At 41.5% G+C, this 18,386-nt stretch overlaps 2 protein-coding genes across 6 annotated transcripts in view; one reads left to right on the top strand and one right to left on the bottom strand.

Annotated features, from left to right (window-relative positions):
* The window catches only part of CMSS1 (cms1 ribosomal small subunit homolog), a 293,718-nt gene that overhangs the window by 42,312 nt on the left and 233,020 nt on the right, over nt 1-18,386 (top strand). The gene's annotated exons all lie outside the window — the stretch shown is intronic.
* Nucleotides 1-18,386, bottom strand: part of FILIP1L (filamin A interacting protein 1 like) — a 240,945-nt gene that overhangs the window by 39,789 nt on the left and 182,770 nt on the right. The window contains exon 1 of one of the 4 annotated variants that reach the window (XM_084801232.1): nt 5,111-5,295. The exons of the other annotated variants lie outside the window; for them this stretch is intronic. The gene's annotated coding sequence lies outside the window, so the exon portion shown is untranslated. Of the gene's footprint in view, nt 1-5,110; nt 5,296-18,386 lie in introns of those variants that run through there. 4 annotated transcript variants of the gene reach the window in all.

Here is an 18,386-nt window from a genome sequence, read left to right on the forward strand (position 1 = left end):
CATGGAGAAGCTGAGATGGGAGCGGGGGCAACTGAAGCCTGTGTGCAAGACGCTGGTGATCCTGTTCTTCATCAGTGCAGAGCTAGGCAGCACTAAGAGGTTAGTGGCGTGGTGAACTTGCTTGCTGTCCCTGGCCAGCTCATCTTGTGAAGTTTGCTATTTCTGCAACAAGCTATAAGGCCTGCACTGGATTCAGAGTGGGCAGTGGCGTTGCCTAGCTTTGGAATTAGAAAAACACCTCCCATGGAAATTTAGATATAGAAAGTATACACAGAAACTTTGGAGACAAAGTCCATAGGAAAAGCTAGTCCAATCCTTTCCAGTTACTTGCAGAGTTAGTTGTTTGGCCACATGCCTGCACCTTCCAGGCCCACAGCTGGGTGCAGAGATTAGAAATTCAGAGGAATCCCTTCTTCGTTAAGGACAAAACCGCTGTACTGTGCTGTTCTCTCATGCCCTACGGCAGTTCACCTGGTGCTCTCTCACCACGCTCAATCTCAGTATTTGGGGGAGGGAGTTAAAAGAAACATGGAGAGACGGGCCCAAGAGCTAAGAGGCGTTTGACATAGTCTGTGTACACAGGGTGCCTGGCACAGTGAGTTCAAAGATTTCACTGCCTTGACTTGATCTACTAACTGTTTTTTGTTCGTTTGTTTGTTTGTTTTATTTGTAATTCAGTTCTGTGGTTAACTCAGGTAGTGGCAGAGATTTGTTTGGGACATGTGATCAAAATGTAGAGGGCCTTTCCTCAGCCCATCATTGGCCTAGGAGTCTCTTCCCAAATCAGAAGCTTCTGGGTTGTAGGTCTTTTATTCATGCTTTTATTCAACATCCTTCTGGTCCTAGTGACACACCTACTAATAAAGGCTAGACACTAGGGAGAAAGCTGGCTGTAAAAGCAATACTGAATTACTTTATAATCCCAGATACAGACAATAAACTAGTTAATGTATGATACATGTGGCAATGCATGGGGTGAGGGTAAAGGAATCGAGGTATAACCAGTTGCAAGTGGACTTCAAAGGGGCCTGCGTTTCATGAGGCGAGTGTTTTGCAGGTCTTAAGCCTCTGATTTTTGAAAGAGGGCTTCTTGACAGCCAAGGAGGTTGGTGTAGTAGAAACTGTTTGGTACTAACAAGTCACCTGTCAGGTCAGTTCAGAATGATGTCAGCACACACTCTCTTTAGCACCTCTCACCTCCAAGTCAAGAGTGGCCTTTCCCATCCAGATGGCCTGGTTAAGTTGTATTGACTGCATCTCACTCCTTTCCCTTGTTCTCTTATTAGTTATTAATGAGAACATATCCACCTTTTTGTTAATGAATTTTATGTCCAAATTACCACATCCAGTTCTGAGGCTTCTGTTTGCTTGTCTTGTGAGCACTAATTAAAGGAGAAACTCAATGGTGGGCTACAGTCCAAGAGCGGAGGAGTGTTGGCTCTGCCTGGGAGTTGCTCAGCATCACTGGTGCAGGTCACACAGGATGTCAGTGTCTTCTGTAATGTCAGGATCAGATGACCGCTGCCACTTGCAGCTGTGAAGTCCTGCTGGCATTCTTTGCTATGCTAGTGGCCAGCGGGCACACACACACTCCTGGGGTAGCCCATGCTCACTTAGGACCTAGTAAGGCCTGCATCTCTGTGGTTGATGTGGTTGAAACGTTTGCTTTTCTGGTGTAATATAGTCTGTCTTTTGCTGATAACTGACCTTGGGACTAGAATAAGTAATTACAAATAGAAACAAGAAATTGGGTGTGTCTGCACCTGTCTTTCCCAGCGATCACCTGTCTTTCTCCTCTGCATACCTCCCTACTGCTCTCTTGTGCAAACATTCCTTAACTTTGTCATCATAAAATAGTTGTATCCTTAAGACTTAGACATATTTGGGAACCAGTTGCGCACAGGAATGCGGGGATGGTTAGGTTAGAGAAAGAAAACAACTAATGTGTTCTTTACTGTTCTTGAGTCACAACTGCTGAGATCCTGTCTTAATCTACTGAAACATTTCACACCAGCATGAAGAGGGGGAGGATTCATCTCATGGCTAAGAAAGTTTGCTTGGCAAGGCCCCTCGGCTTTGTTTGCCCAGCTTTCCCAGTCAGAGGCACTGTTAATGCAGATTAGTGAGGGAAAGAGATTCTCAAGTCTGTATCTTAGTGAGAAAGAAGGATGTGGAAGAGTTTTCAGCTGTGTTGGTGATGAGCTATCAGCAATCACTTAGTCTCATAGAAGGATTCAAGATAAATGTCACACACACCTCACTTCACATGACCAGCCAGAGGAGATCCTAGTAGTCCTTGTAGTGATTTATGTGATTAGGTTGGTGGCTCAGAAATACTGCGGTGATGGCAGAAGCATCCATGGGATTGCTGCTTTGAACATTTGTGATGCTGGCTGCAGATGCAGTACTTTATTCTTCAACAATTATTTAAACAGAGTTCACAGAAGCTAAGCATCAGTTGAAAGTGAAGCAACAGTCTTGGCCCACCACAAGTTACATAAACGGAGGATACCTTGAAGTTAATGATATGCCCAAGAGGATAAGGTGTAGAGTGTGTTAGAGTTCTGAGTGAGCCACAGATGGCACCTTCTGGGTACCCAGGGAGGCTGAGCCAACATTGCTTTCTGTTCTGATGAGTGCCCCACAATATGCAGTCTTTTCCTGCCCCCCCCCCCTTTCCTTTAAGAGGATCTGGGTTTTGTTTGTTTTCCTGTTTACTTGTAAAAACCTACAAAGAATCAGTGGAAATTTATTTTTTCAATTCTCACTTTTTCAACTTCAAATTCCGTTTATTACCAGAGGTAATTTTTTGCTTGGAACAGAAATCATAAAGTGAAATTCTAAGGTGTCTGTGTGTGTGTGTGTGTGTGAGAGAGAGAGAGAGAGAGAGAGAGAGAGAGAGAGAGAGAGAGAGAGAGAGAGAGAGAGAGAAGGGAGGGGGAGAAGGGAGGAGACAGAGAGACAGAAATGGGAAATTAGTTGACATTGCAACAAGACTAGAAAATGAAGACAAACACTTGATTCGTGTTTTCACATTGGCCCTTATTACAGTCCATCACAGAATTAAGAAAGCACAGCAGAAATCCAGTGATTAACAGCTATGTTAATTGCTGTAACAGGGGAAATGAACTTACTAAGCCTAAGACTGCAGTGTACTTTATTTGAAGTTTTAAAAAAAAGTTCCCATTGTGCAGATTGTCCTAAGAACTGAAAAATGCTCAGCTACACAGCCCACTTTCACGTAGTGTATCCATGATAAATTTGGTTTAACTTTCAGTTTTAAAAGAGGTCTTAGTTTCTCTAAAGCATGTTTAAAGGTTAGTATAGCTTTTTTAAAAAGTAATATGAAAAAGCATGTGATTGGATGTTTTAAAAAGTGTTTGTTACTTAAAAACAAAGGCAGACTCTGGGAAACACACTGTAGGTTTGGACAGGTTTCTGCTTTTCAGCAGTTGAGCTGTAGTTAATGTTACAGATGGTGCTTTGGGTATAGCTCAAACAATAATTGATGGTTTCTGTTTCCCTCCTCTCCTACTTCAGAAAGTTCTAATACCTTTTCCCTAAGGCAGACTATCATTGAGCTTCCAATCACTGTCTATAAAATCAAACAAACAAACAGAATTCCTCCTTATCTTCTGAACACAGAACCCTATATCCCAAACATCCTCACAGAGCCCTGGCAGCTGGCCCTTCCTTTCCTGCTGAGAGACTTCCCAGGGATTGAGCTGATGGTTTGGAGGAATTATACTACTTAGTACTAACTTGCAGTTTACTTAGCTTATCTTCAGACCAGACAACATGTAATTTATTTTTAGCATAGAAAAAATAGCCTTTTACTTTTCCAAATAAAATAAAGACAAAATAAAAAAACCCCATAGGCAGCAAAAATGGAAGGTGTGTTATACTGTTTCAGTCTTAAGTTCTATATCTAAGTCTCCCTCTCACTGACAAATACAAATAAAATACACATTTGTCCCTCAAAATGGTTGTGGTTCGTTTCTGTTAAACATCGGAATGGTACAGTAGCCTTGATGGTCTTTCCAGTGCCAAGGGTATGAAAGCGTTTCCAGCCTTTCAGCTTAAGTCAATAGCAATGGTAGCCCATGGATTCTGAGCTCCTAATTGTGTAAACTTGGAAAACAGAGGTTACTTAAAAGGGGAAATAATTCTTTTGGTTCCTAAAGTTTTGTTCCACACTGTATGTTCGGATCAGGTAAAAGCACAGAAGTCGTTTCCCATCTCTTCTTCTAGTGTGCTAAACCTGACATTTAAAAAATTCCTCTGCTGATCGTTATTTTGAAAGGTAAAGTAAAATATATAGCTTTTCAGTGTCTGCCAAATGTTCGTTTCTAACTGAAGCCTTTATAATAGCAGTGGCCTTTTCAGATTTAGGTGTAATTATTTATGGTTAAAAATGCCAGTGATTAAGAGTATTTTGTAGATGCTACCTTCAAATTTAGTTTTTAAAATATATTATCTAGAATGTTACTCTAGAGGCGATCACTTCATCTTTTAAATGAGGATTGCCCTTTACAAGTAGAGCTGAAGTAGAAAGAACTAGAAACGAACAACTTCCTTGTACGGGTTGACATGCATTTGAGCCAGAATAGTAAAAGTTTTTTGTATCATCAAAAAGTTATTTTAAAGGTTAGTTTCTTACTAATTCCAACCGTATTTCCGCTGTTTAATATAAGAATGCTTTTATATTAAGATTGCTAACGAAAAAGCTGACACTAACAAATCCAATCCCACATGTCAGGATTTCGCACTCTGCTCTTGGAAGAGCTTAAAGAGTTTAAGTCCTGAGGAGATAAGAAAGTGAAGTCCCCAGCCCTTCAGATTTCTCAGTACCGGTAACCTCTAGGGAAGCCTTGGATTCCGTACTGCCACCTCCCATTTAAACTTAAATCGCGCCTTCTCCCCGCCACCCGCAAGAACTTTGAAGTTCTTGAATTGGGAAAGGGCTTGAAGCTGGCGGTCACTGAGTGCGCTCCGCGAACCTGCCCGCCGCTCTAAGCTGAGCCGGTACGGGGCGCGACCCACACACTTGCCGCTGACGGGGCGGTGGCCGTGCGGGAGCCGGAGCGGCGGCTCTCTCTCTTGGGCTTACCTGAGCTGCGGGCGCCAGGCTGGGCCGGGCCGGGCCGGGCTGCGAGCCGGGCCGCGGTTGCGCTGCGAGCGGCTGTGCGCGCTCCGGGAGCCTCCCGAACAATGCGAGCGGGACGCCGGGCGCGCCGGCCTAGGGGCGTTACGTCACCGCTCAGCCTTATAAGGCGCGCCGCATGTGCGGCCGGGCGGCGGGGCAGTGACAGCCCCGACCCTCGCAGCTCCGCAGACACGGGCAGTGTGTGCAGCGTGCGTCCCCCGCTCCCGGCGTGGTACAGGCGACCCACCCGCGCCTCCTACCAAGCTGCCCAAGATCTTGGAGGGTCAAGGTTGACCCTCCTTCTGCCTCTCACAACTTCAGTTGCTGCTTTAAGTTCTTAAATTGCACACCCTGATTCTTGAGTAAACTTTTAAAATACATTTTGTTACATTTCTTTTGGGTTTCTGGGGGAGGCAAGAGAGAAAAAGAAGTCGGAATTTGGGACATGTAGACTTCAAACCTCTTTTCTCTTTGTAGAGAGTAGGGGTCCTCAGAGGATAGTATTTTATTTCCTGATGATGTAACTACCAAACAATTCTACAAGTGATGATGGGAAGGCCAGATGAAATCTTATTTTTCTGTGTGAAAGGACCTCCTCTTTTCCCGTTTCTCTGTGCCTGGGTTTTAATGAAAGCAGTTACAACTCAGCTATTTTGGCAGGAAAAATGTTTTTGAAGAAATTGAATGTTTTGTGTGTACTTGCAGGACAATGTATAAAAATAGAACTTCAGAACCAACTTTAGTCTGCTGTTCTCCTACCTACCAAATAAGACAAAAGCTCAAAGACACAAGAAGGAGAACATTGGCCAAATATGATTGAATTAGATCTGTTATCCTCTAATGTGGGACAGATTTCCTAGTATAGAAATCTTCCTTGTAAATGAGCGCTGAACCCCTAGTTACTTTGAACGCCAGTAAGAGAAGTAACCTCCAGAGCCATATCCCAAATCTGTGCATCTGCTAAGTAAATTAGAGATGTGCCAGCCTCATTTGCAGGCTTCAGATGAGCAGTTTTAGTAGCTCGAGTCTATTTAAAACCTCCTTTTAAATCACAGTGAAATAGGATTGCTTCCTATTATGATGTACATGTCTATGGCGTTATTGTTCCCATATGTTTGCCAAGCAGGAATAGTGAAAATGGTCTGCTTGTTTCTTTGGAGGTGGGTGTGAGAGAGGATGGTTGTAGAATATCTATCCAGGGAAGTGATGTGGGGGAGCAAGGGCCCCCAAGTAAGCATGTATCCTCTGCTTTACTGGGGCTCACTGGAAAAGTGAATCTCCCGAGACAGCCAAGCTGTCTTTCATACAGCTGTTTAAAGACAAGGGAACACACACCCTTCATCTGAATTTAAAATTCATAATTCATATTTGCTTTTCAGGATTGTGTCTATATTAGATGTTGGTTTGCTAGCTTTACTACAGTTCCCTTTGAGAAGCACATTGTGATCTTTTTCATTTCTGATGCACCTCTACTTGCTAAGTGTACCCATTGAGATGATTATGCCTTTTCTATTTCTAATGAGATAAGTGACTGATGAAAGCCTCATGAAACGTGAACTCACAGCATAAAGTGCTTTTATCTAAGATTGAGCAGTTGCTAGCTTGCTGTGCTTTTCTCCTGTTGGTGAAAATTTCCTGACACTTTACACTGTCCCCTATTTTCCTTCTCTTGGTTTTGCACTCATACTTTCCATTTATTCTCATTCATTGACTTCCTATATCCTCTGTGAAATTATTTCCTCTTTCTCTGTAATTCTATTTTAAACACAGAGAACTGGACACATGCAAGACTTGTCTACAGTTCCTGAAGCAAGTTTCTGAAGCCTTACTTGGTGCCCTGTTGCTCCCTGAGGCACTGGTCTTGGGCCACTGTGGTTTAGCTTTCCAACTAAGGTCGTGGTATGTAAGCAGCATCTTCAGTAACTAACGGAAACCTTCCCTTTTTTGAGCTTTTACATTGTGCCAGTGGCCATCCTTTGAGTTTTACGTGCACGCCATTGTTTAATCGTTACAACACATTTTGAGATAGGATTATCCATAGTTTTCAGATGAAGAAACACATTCCAACTGAAGTCTCTTAACCAAGGCTACACGGTAATCACAGTTAGAAGCAGGGGATGAAGCTTTTTTTTTTTTAATGTAATCTTGGAAGTTGGTTCAGTGGTGTCTATCGTTGTCAAGGGACTACTGTGATAATACATGAATGTTTACAACTGTTTTACAGACTAGGTGATGAACCAGGAAAGCCAAGACTCACTCACTGTCTTTGTGAATTTCACACCAGAGCTACCCTAGTTGTGCATTAAATAACCCTATGGGAATTTTTACACTGGACACATCATGGAATTGCATATGTGACAGCTTTATAGGAGGTGGCAGCAACATGACATAAACACTAATAAAATTTGAGCACGAGAGAGATTTTCTTATAGGTCGAAGTCAAGCACTGTGAAGTAGACACAGCAGCGTACCTCTGCTGTATCTGCAAACTCCAGCCAGCATTTGCTGTGCATCATTGGCTCTCAGAAGCTCATGAGTGGATTTTCTTTGCTTTCCCTCTTCCTATGACATTTCTTCTTGAATTGTAATTTTTGTTCCCTCCTAACACATACTCATTACAAAAACGGTCTAGATAGGACTTCTGTACCAAAATAGGCTGAGGAAATTTCACTTTCTTGCCTAGTTCTGGTCAGTTACCATAAAGTAAGCATATTAGCAAATTAAGGTAAGACTTTTTTCTGCAATTAGTAATCTGCACTCATAATCTAAATGAGCTGCTCCTCCTGCCTCTGCCTGCCTAGGATTACAGACCTGCTCCCCTCTGGTGGCCTTGGGCAGTTCTGGGGATCAAACCTGGAGCCTTCTGCATGCTAGGCAAGCACTATACCACCTGAAAAGAACTTCTGTGGTCACAGATAGTTTCCCTTGGTTTAATTTCATGTGGTTCAAGCTAATGGAGGTTCTTGTGATGATCACAGCAACCCATGTCATTAATCAAGCCAGTCATTATTAGCCATAAGTACAGCATCATCCTATTTAATGCAAATAATGCACGCTGTTAAACATGTCAAACCAAATCCTCTTTGTGATCTGGTCTTAGTTTTTAGGTAGTACTTCTCCTTGCCTCTGTTTCTTCTCTGTCATCCCAGTATGTGCCAGAGAAACAGTGATTTTCTCAGAGAAGCAGCTTTTTTCAAATGCTCATACCTTCAGTGATGATCTTCATTTTAAGTGGGTAGTATTCTTGGCTACCTATGAGCCTTGTCCTAGCCTAGTGGGTGGTAGCCACACCTCTGAATGTGATGTGTTTCCTTTTTTTGACCCGATATAATACATTGAAAAACACTACCCTCTCTGAACCATAGTTTTGGTAACATTAAGTGGAAACAATCCCAAAGCCTTAAAAGATTTTTACTATAGTATATTGATTTATTCTGCTATTTTATCATTGTCATTGTTAGTTAATCTTTTGCTATACCTAATTTATGAATTAAATTTTATCAGAGATATATGTACATAAGAAGAGTAACATTTATACAAGGTTCAGCATTACCCTGCTACCTCGGCTTCAGGCATATGCAGAACATCTTCGAACTGAAACCCCAAAGATAAGAAAGGGTGTGTGTTAGGAACAAAGGCCGGCAGTAAACTTCATATATGTACCTGGTCCAGATTGGTAACCTGAACAGAGTAGGGACAGACTTGGATGGCTCAGGGAGGTAAAGCTTCATAGTCCTCCCATTGGTTTTGGTTAAATTTGGATTGGCAACAAAACCACCCTCAGTGCTAATATAGTTTCATGAAGCCCTGAAGCAAAGCAGCTTTGCCCTTGAGCACCAAGAAACTGCCACGGATCTGGGTCATGGTGCTGGTCCACACCTTCTAGCTCCCACACAAGAGCTGAGGACTGAGCACTGTGCAAGCAACTGTAGACTCCCTTCACACTTCTTTCTGTTCCCTGGGTGATACCTGCCTGGTGGGATGATGTAGATACTCCCAAAACTACTCTTGTTTAGGGCAGCAATTACTGTGCTCCAAGAGTAATATATATATATACACACACACACACACACATACATACGTACATGCATACACACACACATATGTGTATGCCTTCTCACTCTTAATGTACAGCCTATATTTTTGGGCATCTGTAGTCCTTGAAGTTTACAGAAGCCCTTTGATTATTTCTTTTCCTTCCTTCCTTCCTTCCTTCCTTCCTTCCTTCCTTCCTTCTTTTGTGCTCCCTCTCATGCCTGCAGACAGTAGACCAGGGTGGCATCGAACTCAGAGATGTTCCTGTCTCCGCTTCCGTAGTGCTGGCATTAAAGGTGTTCACCATCACTGCGTGGCACCCTTTGATTATTTCTACACATGCTTCAGCTGACAAAGGTTGTCTAAAACAGCAGCCTACACCCCAGAGAGCTGATGACACGAAGTGCAGCAACAGTGAGGCTGTGGGAGAAGTACTTTATTAGTGAATGGTGGTTTTTTGGGGGGCAAGAACTAATTTTAAATAGTTTTTTTTTTTTTGCTTTCATTTTAGGATTAATAGGTATCTTCATAATTTGAAAAACAAAACAAAACAACAACAACAAAAACAAAATTGACACATAATTCTGCCAGATGAATACTGTTTAACAATTCAATGTTTTCATACTGTAGTGGGGGTGTAAATTCATACATTTTAATTATGTTTGTCACAAACCCAGCTGCTTCCTGCTATCCCCTAACATTGCATGGCGTCTACACTGAATGGAGTAAGGATTTGGTGTGGAACAGAGGTCTTCTGTTCTTTTCCCCCATGTCATGCTGTGACATAGATGTGGTATTCTTATGAGCAAGCAGGCCAAGTAGGTGAGCAGAGTGGCTTGGAGAGAATGAAGCGGCATAACATGATGCCACCACTGCATGGGAAGTAGGAAAGCCTGCTATTTAGGTCCAGTCCATTTGCTTATTTATTCTGACAAACATTCTGTGTTTCCTTGGCAACTAATAATAGTTTTGAGAAGTTGTTGGACTCAACAAGTATTACTGTAGGAGTAAAAAACCCTCAAATCACAGAAATTAGAGACGGAAAAGACCTATTAGCCTTCTTGTCTCTTGCCAGTACAGACTGTCCTCAGTGTTTTATCTAGTCCATTTTTAAAAGAGCCTTTGTCAAATAGATTATGCTCCATGTCTCAAGGAATGTGTTTGTAAAGAAAGTAGTTTGACAGAGCTTTCCATGTAGAAGCAGAACTTGTTATCAAGGAAAAATATTTGTGGAGAAAAACTAGCCCTTTTGTACCCAGTTTGTACTCAATAATTAAGCTCGAAAATAGGTATCTTTTCAAGAGTCAGAAAATGCCACTATCAGCCAGGGGTGGGGGATGGGAGGTGGAGAGGGCAAAATCTCTATGAGTTCAATGCTAACCAGGTTTTCTGAGTGAGTTCCAGAACAGCCAAAATTCACACAGAGAAACTCTGTCTCAAAAAACAAAAACAAAAGAAAGACAGAAAAATACCAGTATCACTTGACTCTCATTCATTTTTCTGTTGGGCCTACTCTATACAATGAAGGATGTATTTAAAGATACATTACGTTGCAGGACAGTGGCGGTACACAGTTTGAGTCCTAGCATTCAAGAAGCAGAAACAGATTGATCTCTGGCCCTGAAGGATGCATTTTAACTTCATTCTAAATATATTAAGTATCTAAGTATATTAGGTTTATGTCTTTTATGTGTTAAGAGTTTGCATGTATGTGTACCATGTGTGTGCTTGGTGCCCATGATGGTCAGAAGAGGACATGAAGAGTTATGAATGGTTGTAAAATACCACATGGTGCTGGAAATTGAGCCCAGGTCTTCTTCAAGATCAAGTGCTGATAAGTGATCTATCCAGCCTCAAGTCAGCATATTTAAAAATAAGATTCAATAGTTGTCATAAGACAAGTCTGCCTCCAAATAGGAAGCTGACTGTGGTTTCATTTAACAAGGTTACAGTATTGGTGCTTGCAAAGTCCAATAGGCAGACAGATGTGTGCTGGACTTTTGAAATCTCAACACGAGAGAGGTGGTGGGAAAAGGATTGAGAGTCCAAGGCCAGGTCGGGCTACATAGGAACAGCCTATGTCCAAAACAACTTAAAGCACAGGCAAACAAAACAGGTGAGCAGCCCATTTGTCTGGGGGCTGTCTGCCTAGTGAGTGGGTATGTGCTTTCCAGGAGGCTGTCGATATTCACCTATGCAAGGTCTGCACTTCCTGTGCATCTTCATGAACTTCTTATAGTCATCAGTGGCTTTCTGTTTGTGGGACATTTGCAATTAGGAAAGGATCACTCCGGAACTATCAGAACTATCATCTCTGTTCCCCCTCTGACAAAGGCCAGGCTTTGGGTTCTTTTTTTTCTTTATCTAGAGTCTTGAATTCTATATTGTTTTGAATAAGAATGGCCATCATAGGCTCATATGAGTGGCACCATTTGAAAAGGATTAGGAGGTGTGGCCTTGTTGGAGGAAGTGTCTTACTGGGAGTGGGCTTTAAGGTTTCAAAAACTCCTGATTCTTTTATAGATGGTTTCTACCTTACAGTTCATTTTGTCTTCTATCAATGTAGGCATATAAACAACTTTCTTTTGTAGTTGCTCACTTCATCCTGTTTTCTGACTCTTTACTTTTAGCTCTACTCCATTGTGTTCTGGTAAATCTTATATAGACAGCACATGGTTAGGAGTTATTGTTGATAGAATTATTTTACTCCCGTTTACAATCTTTGTCTCTTAGCAATGGCATTTATGGTAATTGGTGTGTGTGTGTGTGTGTGTGTGTGTGTGTGTGTGTGTGTGTACACCTGTGTGTGTGCCATATGTACGTTTGTCACTTGTATGTGGCTGCCCTAAGAACCTGAAAAGGATGCTAGATCCTTGGAGCTGGAGATACAGGCAGTTGTAAACTGCTGTGGTGCTGGGAATTCAACTCAGGTCCTCTGGAAGAACAGCCAGTTTGTTTAGTTTCGTGTGTGTGTGTGTGTGTGTGTGTGTGTGTGTGTGTGTGTGTGTGTATGTGTTTTGAGACAAGGTATCACTGTATATCCTTGGGTGGCCTGGAACTTGCTCTGTAGACCAAGCTGGCCTTCGACTCACAGATATCTGCCTGCCTTTGCCCCTCACTCGCAGTTGAAGAACAAAGCCCTCAGCCCCTATCTGTTCTCTTTTTAATATTTATTGCTGCTTTGTTGTTAGTGTCTAATTTCTTGGCTTTTTCTGATCTGCAATGTTGTTGGTTTTCCTTCCTAAGTGCGTTGGAAGCTTCGTATGTATCTCTGTTTTGTTGGGGATTATTTACTCTGTCAATTTTTTTTCACATCTCAAATCCTAATATCTTAAGATGCCTAGTGTTTTAATCCTCTTCCTTTTTTTTTTTTAAACTATAATGACACACTTGTAATTTGTTGTCACATACCCTAGTTGTTCTTCGTTCCACAGGACATCACTGTCACGGTCCTACTGGATGCCGGCTTAGATGTTTTTAATTCCACGGGGCATCGTTGCCTGTTATAGTTTTAAGGATGGTGGTTAGATGCTCCAATATACTTACAATTGCTTGTTTATCATCCTTATAGTTCTGTTTTTCATCTGGGATCAATTTCCATCAATACAAATGTATTCCTTTGAAGTTTTTAAAGTGGATGTCTGTTCTTTGTGCATTCTCTTTTTATTTATTTGAACTTCTTTCACCTCTACTCTTAAGATTTTTCTGTGTATAGGCTTCTTGGATGACACTGATTTTCTGTTAGTTGATAGAGAATATTATCATACTTCTGGCTTACCATGTTATCTGTTGAATAGTCATCAATCGAATTGTCATTCCTTTATTTTTTTGGTTGTTTTTATCATCTGACTTTTATCTTATATTCTAGTTTCAGTGTGGTGTGCTTAAGTACAGATGTATTTTATTCTTCCTAATTTTCATTGAGATTTCACTGATTCTGTAGATTGGTGTCTTCAGTTCTAGAAAATTCTTAGCCAATATTACCTATTCAGATATGGCTTCTGATCAGTGCTCACTCGTTTCTGCTTAAAAACTCACTTAGGTTAGATAGCTGTTAAGCTTTATTCTTCTGTTTTCACACACCTTTACTCTTCTGTCAGCTTCTCCAGCTGTCCGCCTTTTCAGATTACACCCTGCTTAGGTCCTTTGAGTGAGACTGGGTGTGTCCCGGGTGATATGGCTGTAGACTGCAAGTCTTTCAGATCTGTCCTGTTCACTAGTTCTATTGCTTGGTTGACATAATATACTTCATTTCCAAAGCTTTCACCCCTAGTACGACTATTTTTGGGAAGTGTCTTGTCTAGGCAGATGCTGTCAACTCCTTTGCTGTTCTTTAAGGAGATGAAACATAGTTCACATCTGTCCGATAGTTTGAGTCTGAAGACTTTGTAAATCTAATCCTATTTTGGGTGTCAGTTATTGTATGCCATTTTCAAGCATGTTTCTGTGTTTCTGTTTTTAATATGAGCTCCTATATGGAGAACTCTTTATTTAGGTATTCTTCGAACCTTGTGTTGAATGGAGCATCTACCAGAGAGGATTTCCATTTGTTTGTACCAGGGGATATTTTCAGCCCCAAAGCTCTGTACAAACGTCAACACATGCTATTGTTGTTCTGTTTGTTTTTGTTTTGTCTGTTTTCTGGTTTTAGGTTTGGACCACCCACATAAATACTGAGTCTGGCTGCAATTCTCAAGTGGGCTACATTGTTCACATCTACTTCACTGGGATTACTCCTTCCCACTCTCAATGCCAGGGTGCAAGGAAAGCAGTTGTCCTTTCAGTCCCCAGCAGTTGGTCCTGCTTCTAAACTAACCTGATTTGACATTTGAGCTCTTTGTGATCACTGTCTTGTTTGGGATTAGGAGAACTGTGGGACTATCACACTTGTCCCATGCTACTTGTCACACCACGAGGTCCAAAATTTAAGTTCCTACAGTTTAAAAATATTCTCCAAGAAAAAGCCACATTTGCTGTTTTGTTTGCCTTGCTAGGTTGTCATGCCATACTTTGGTCACCCTTAGTGATTTGCCATCACATTAATGTATTTTAAATACTTGTTTTTAAATATATTAAGGTGTGTGTTTGTATGTGTGTCTGTGTGTCTTTGTGTGTGCCTGAGGATAGCCAGTCTATGTCACTGTCAGCAGCTGAATATTAGACTCATACAACCCAGTACTGAAAAATCAGCCTGAAAACTATATAAGAAATATCCAGAAGATTGGTATGCTAGAATCTTTATATAGAGAGCTGGACTTTAGGATACTGTCTCAAGGGTGTGCATCTCAGCATTGCCATTCAATTTATATAAAATAGACAGTTGGTGGGAGTTTTTCCCTAGCTGCCAAATCACATAGTATTTTCTCAGATATAGCCCATTGAGTAGAATAATGTTTGTGTTTTATTTTAGTCTTTAACATAGAACGATGGTTGTGAGAGGTTGGGAAGCTTCTTCTGGGCTTTGTAAGGAGCCCTCATGGGTAGTAGGTGTTGAAGTCTCATCCTGTGCACTCCAGGGGGAAGCTTCTCATGTAGCTGATGCTTCCTGGGGGAAACCAATTTGAACTGGGCAGCTTTTCACAGAGTCCTAGATTACTAGACAAGCATCTGATTTTGTGTAAAGGATTGTGTAATGCAAGATGGCTTCCTGTCTCTGGAGAGTAGAGGCGTTGGCAACTTGAACTTATTCTCCTCTACTGAATACTATCCTAAAAATAGTTTACTGGATTCTTCAAGTGGTCCAGAGTGTAAGTGTCCAAACAAATGGTAGTGGCAAGTATGCCTCAAGCCACAGTTACCAGATTGAGTGGACTCTCATTAGCTCAAACAATGGTGAAAGGTATCACAGTCTCACACGTCAACTCCTACCCTACACATGCTCGCACGCACACACGCACACGCACACACATGCACCCATGCACACCGCACGCACCCTTACCTTGTCAGAGAAAGAAATGGGGCCACGCTCCAGTCTTGGCATGCTGCCTTTGTTTCTCTAGGTCTTATGGCTCTGGCCTACCCGCTTGATGGTCTCATTGTCTCACTGTTGGCAAAAGTACTTCTGTAATTCCTAACATCTCACCTGAATAAAGTGTCTATTTTTTGTTACCTCCTTAGGAGTCAGGAAGCTGCTACCTTCCTCTCGTATTATCTAGAGTGGCCAGAAGATAGGAGAGTGACGTGGCTGCCCTGTAGGTCAGTTACCTTTTCTCTCCAGCCTGGCTGCATACATGACCATATTTGTGGGAGTGCTGTGGGCCTAGAGTCATTCTGACTTCACTGCTGTGTAAGCTCTGAGTGCTACATTGCTCTGTCACTTTGTAAAGTGTAGAGACCCTGTTGATGATGACCACAAAACTAAATTAGGGACGGTGAGAGTGTGACCACCTTGAGGGGCGGCAGGGCCTTCCTCAGGTGAAGCGCCAGGGTGCTTTACTTCTTTCCCCTTAGGTGTCCTGAGCCTGTTGGGACACTCCCCTTTGTAGTTAATTTATGTGTATAGTATCCCTAGTGGTAAATTTAGCATCTGGATATTTTTTTAACCGTAAACTAAGGAATATTGTTCACTTTCTATGGAAATTAGAGTCCTCTTCAGATCTGAGACTAACTAAATTTTACCTCTTTAAAGTATGAAGATTTTATAAATTTTTTTCTGTCATAGTAGATCCTGAATAATTATGTTGTTTGTTTGATGAAAGCAGATAGCTAATTCTTTCATTGTGCTTGTGCAGAGTTCATTGCCTTCATGAAAGCCTCTCCAGTTGCTTTAATCTCCACAACCACTTCTTGTCTATAATTGATTCTTTTCATATAGAAGTCAAATTCTGTGGTGATTGAGGATGATTTCTGTTTGATAGAATCCTCTTTATAAAATATACACATTTAAAAATTAAATTAAATTTTACTGCTTACCAAAACAATTCAAAGGTGGGAACAATCCACTCCCTCTTTTGCTGACTTCACAGATGCTTCTACTAATTGCTCTGTGTTTTCCTCTCCTTGAAGCTGGCAGACCAGACACTAGGCATTCTTTCAAAGTGCATTCTGTACAGTCTGATCTTAGGTGAGGAAAAGCCAGTTAACCAAGAGCCAGCATGTACCATGCAGCAGCAAACTAGTTCCTTCCATGCCAGCTGCACTATTCATCTACATTCTGTTATAACGCACTATGTTTCACTGTCTGGTAGAAAGTAAGACAGATCCCTAATTTAAGAAATTTACAACAGGATGTAGGCTGGAAAGGTGTGGATATAAAGAAAATAGATTGGATCCAAACTAATTCAATTATGCACTGCATATAAATCACTTGATGTCTTTTCCATGCAGTAGAAGTTCTGTATCTGAAAAAGAGCAAAAGCAGCTGGCAGTGTGGCCCACAGGGCACGCTCTCTGTTGTGAGTGTGGGTGTATGCTCATTCTGCTGTCAGAGCTACACAGAAGAGCTGCTGGCCCGGTTAATTCTGTGACCTGCTGTGCTGTTCCCTCCTTTCCACTTACGATTACTACTTCCTTTTATTTTTTCTTCTTATAATTTAGTGTTTTTTAAAGGTTAGGGGTTTTACCCACTTTCTTTTGCTCATGGAAGAAAAATATGGTAATACTGAACTGAGTGTCACTTCGGGTCCTAGAGCAGTTTGCCTTCTTATAGCAGGGACAGAAGAAGTAAATACTCTTAACAAATGTAGGAAGTTCCCTGTTTTGCAAAAGGGCTATTTGAAAGGCTCACTTGTAAGATAGTTCCCTCTGAGAGCAGCAATGTTGAAAGACTGGCGTTGCTTCTCACTCTAGCAGAAGGACACAAGCCCACATTAAAACTGAGACCTGACATTTTCGTAACTGATGGCATGGTGATGTTGTAACATAGTAATAGCATAATTCAAGAGATTTATACATACTGTGACTATTACAGCATGCACTGGAGGGCAATATGCTTGCAAATGTATAGGCTTTAGGCTATATTTTGGGTTAGCTAGCTTTTTGTGAACCAGCTGAGAGCCCGCATGCTACATAAAATATGATATTTATTAGCAAATGTGTTCCAGGTTCGCCCTTTAGATTCCAGGTGAATACCTCCCTGTCATTTCCATGGCAGCCGCAGGCCAGCCAGGCCTGCAGAAAATTAAGTAGCTCTGGAAATGATCTTGCTCATCAGGTGTCATCTTTTTGAGTGGAGGGTGAGTGGGCTTTTTATATAGAAGGAACATTCACAAGTCAGGTGTTCGTAACCTAGAGAATGTGTGAGTAAATATTTTACATAGCCAGTATTATGAAACTTAACTGTGCCTTTGTATTTGCTGTCCCAGCAAAAGCACTAAATCGTGTTCTTTTCAATAACTTCTGGTCCCCAGTGTTCATCCTGGAAAAGCTGCCATCCCCCTCTTTTAAGGGATGATACAGGCTCAGCGGGTTATCACTTAGCAGGGCTTGTTTGTTTGTTTGTTTGTTTGTTTGTTACCATATCCCTTTACATTTAAGTGGTAGTGTCTGAGGACTGTTCAAGTGTCAAGGCACTGTATTTGATTTAATTCTCATGAACAAAGCCTAATGTTTTGGTTGACAGTCTTTTTTACCAGGACAAATTTCTGGTAGTTTCTGCTGCTTATCATTTAAGGTGAGTTTGGTTTGTTTGTTTACTTGCTTGTTTTGTAGAATAGCATAGCAATGCCAGTGTTTCTTGTCCCATACTTATTTCAGTAAACCAAAATAGAACAATTAATGGAAACTAAAATGAGCCTTTATTTCTTACTACTGTAGATGCTGTGCTAGCCTTCCATGTTGTATCTCCTCAGCTCCCTTCATCTTTGGTGGAAAATTCCTTCTTCCTCTTATCTAATCTCTGCCATATTTTCTTTCCCTGCAGCCTTGCCCATGGAACAGGTGCCTCATTAAGGCTGTGAATGTTGGGTAAACTCTAGCAGTGATGACGAGAAAAGAAAGCTATGTTGGGGCTGATGGAAGTTGGACAAAGGTGCACTTCACCTCTGTTTGCTCAAGCTCTGAGTGTTAGATATGCTCCTTTTGTAGAAGAGGCTGCTTTGTGGCAGGAGGAGCCATTTGCTTTCTCAGGGAATTGCTTTGGTTCCATATTCTAAAGCATGAGTCACGGATGTTTTTATGATTACACATCCCTCCTAGCATATGAGGAATAAACTAGAGAAAAGGAAGTTAAGAGAAAACAGAAGTGTGAATAACTGTTAATGGTGCT

Source organism: Acomys minous (assembly GCF_964271855.1).
Source record: "Acomys minous genome assembly, chromosome: 11".
Taxonomy (NCBI): Eukaryota; Metazoa; Chordata; class Mammalia; order Rodentia; family Muridae; genus Acomys; species Acomys minous.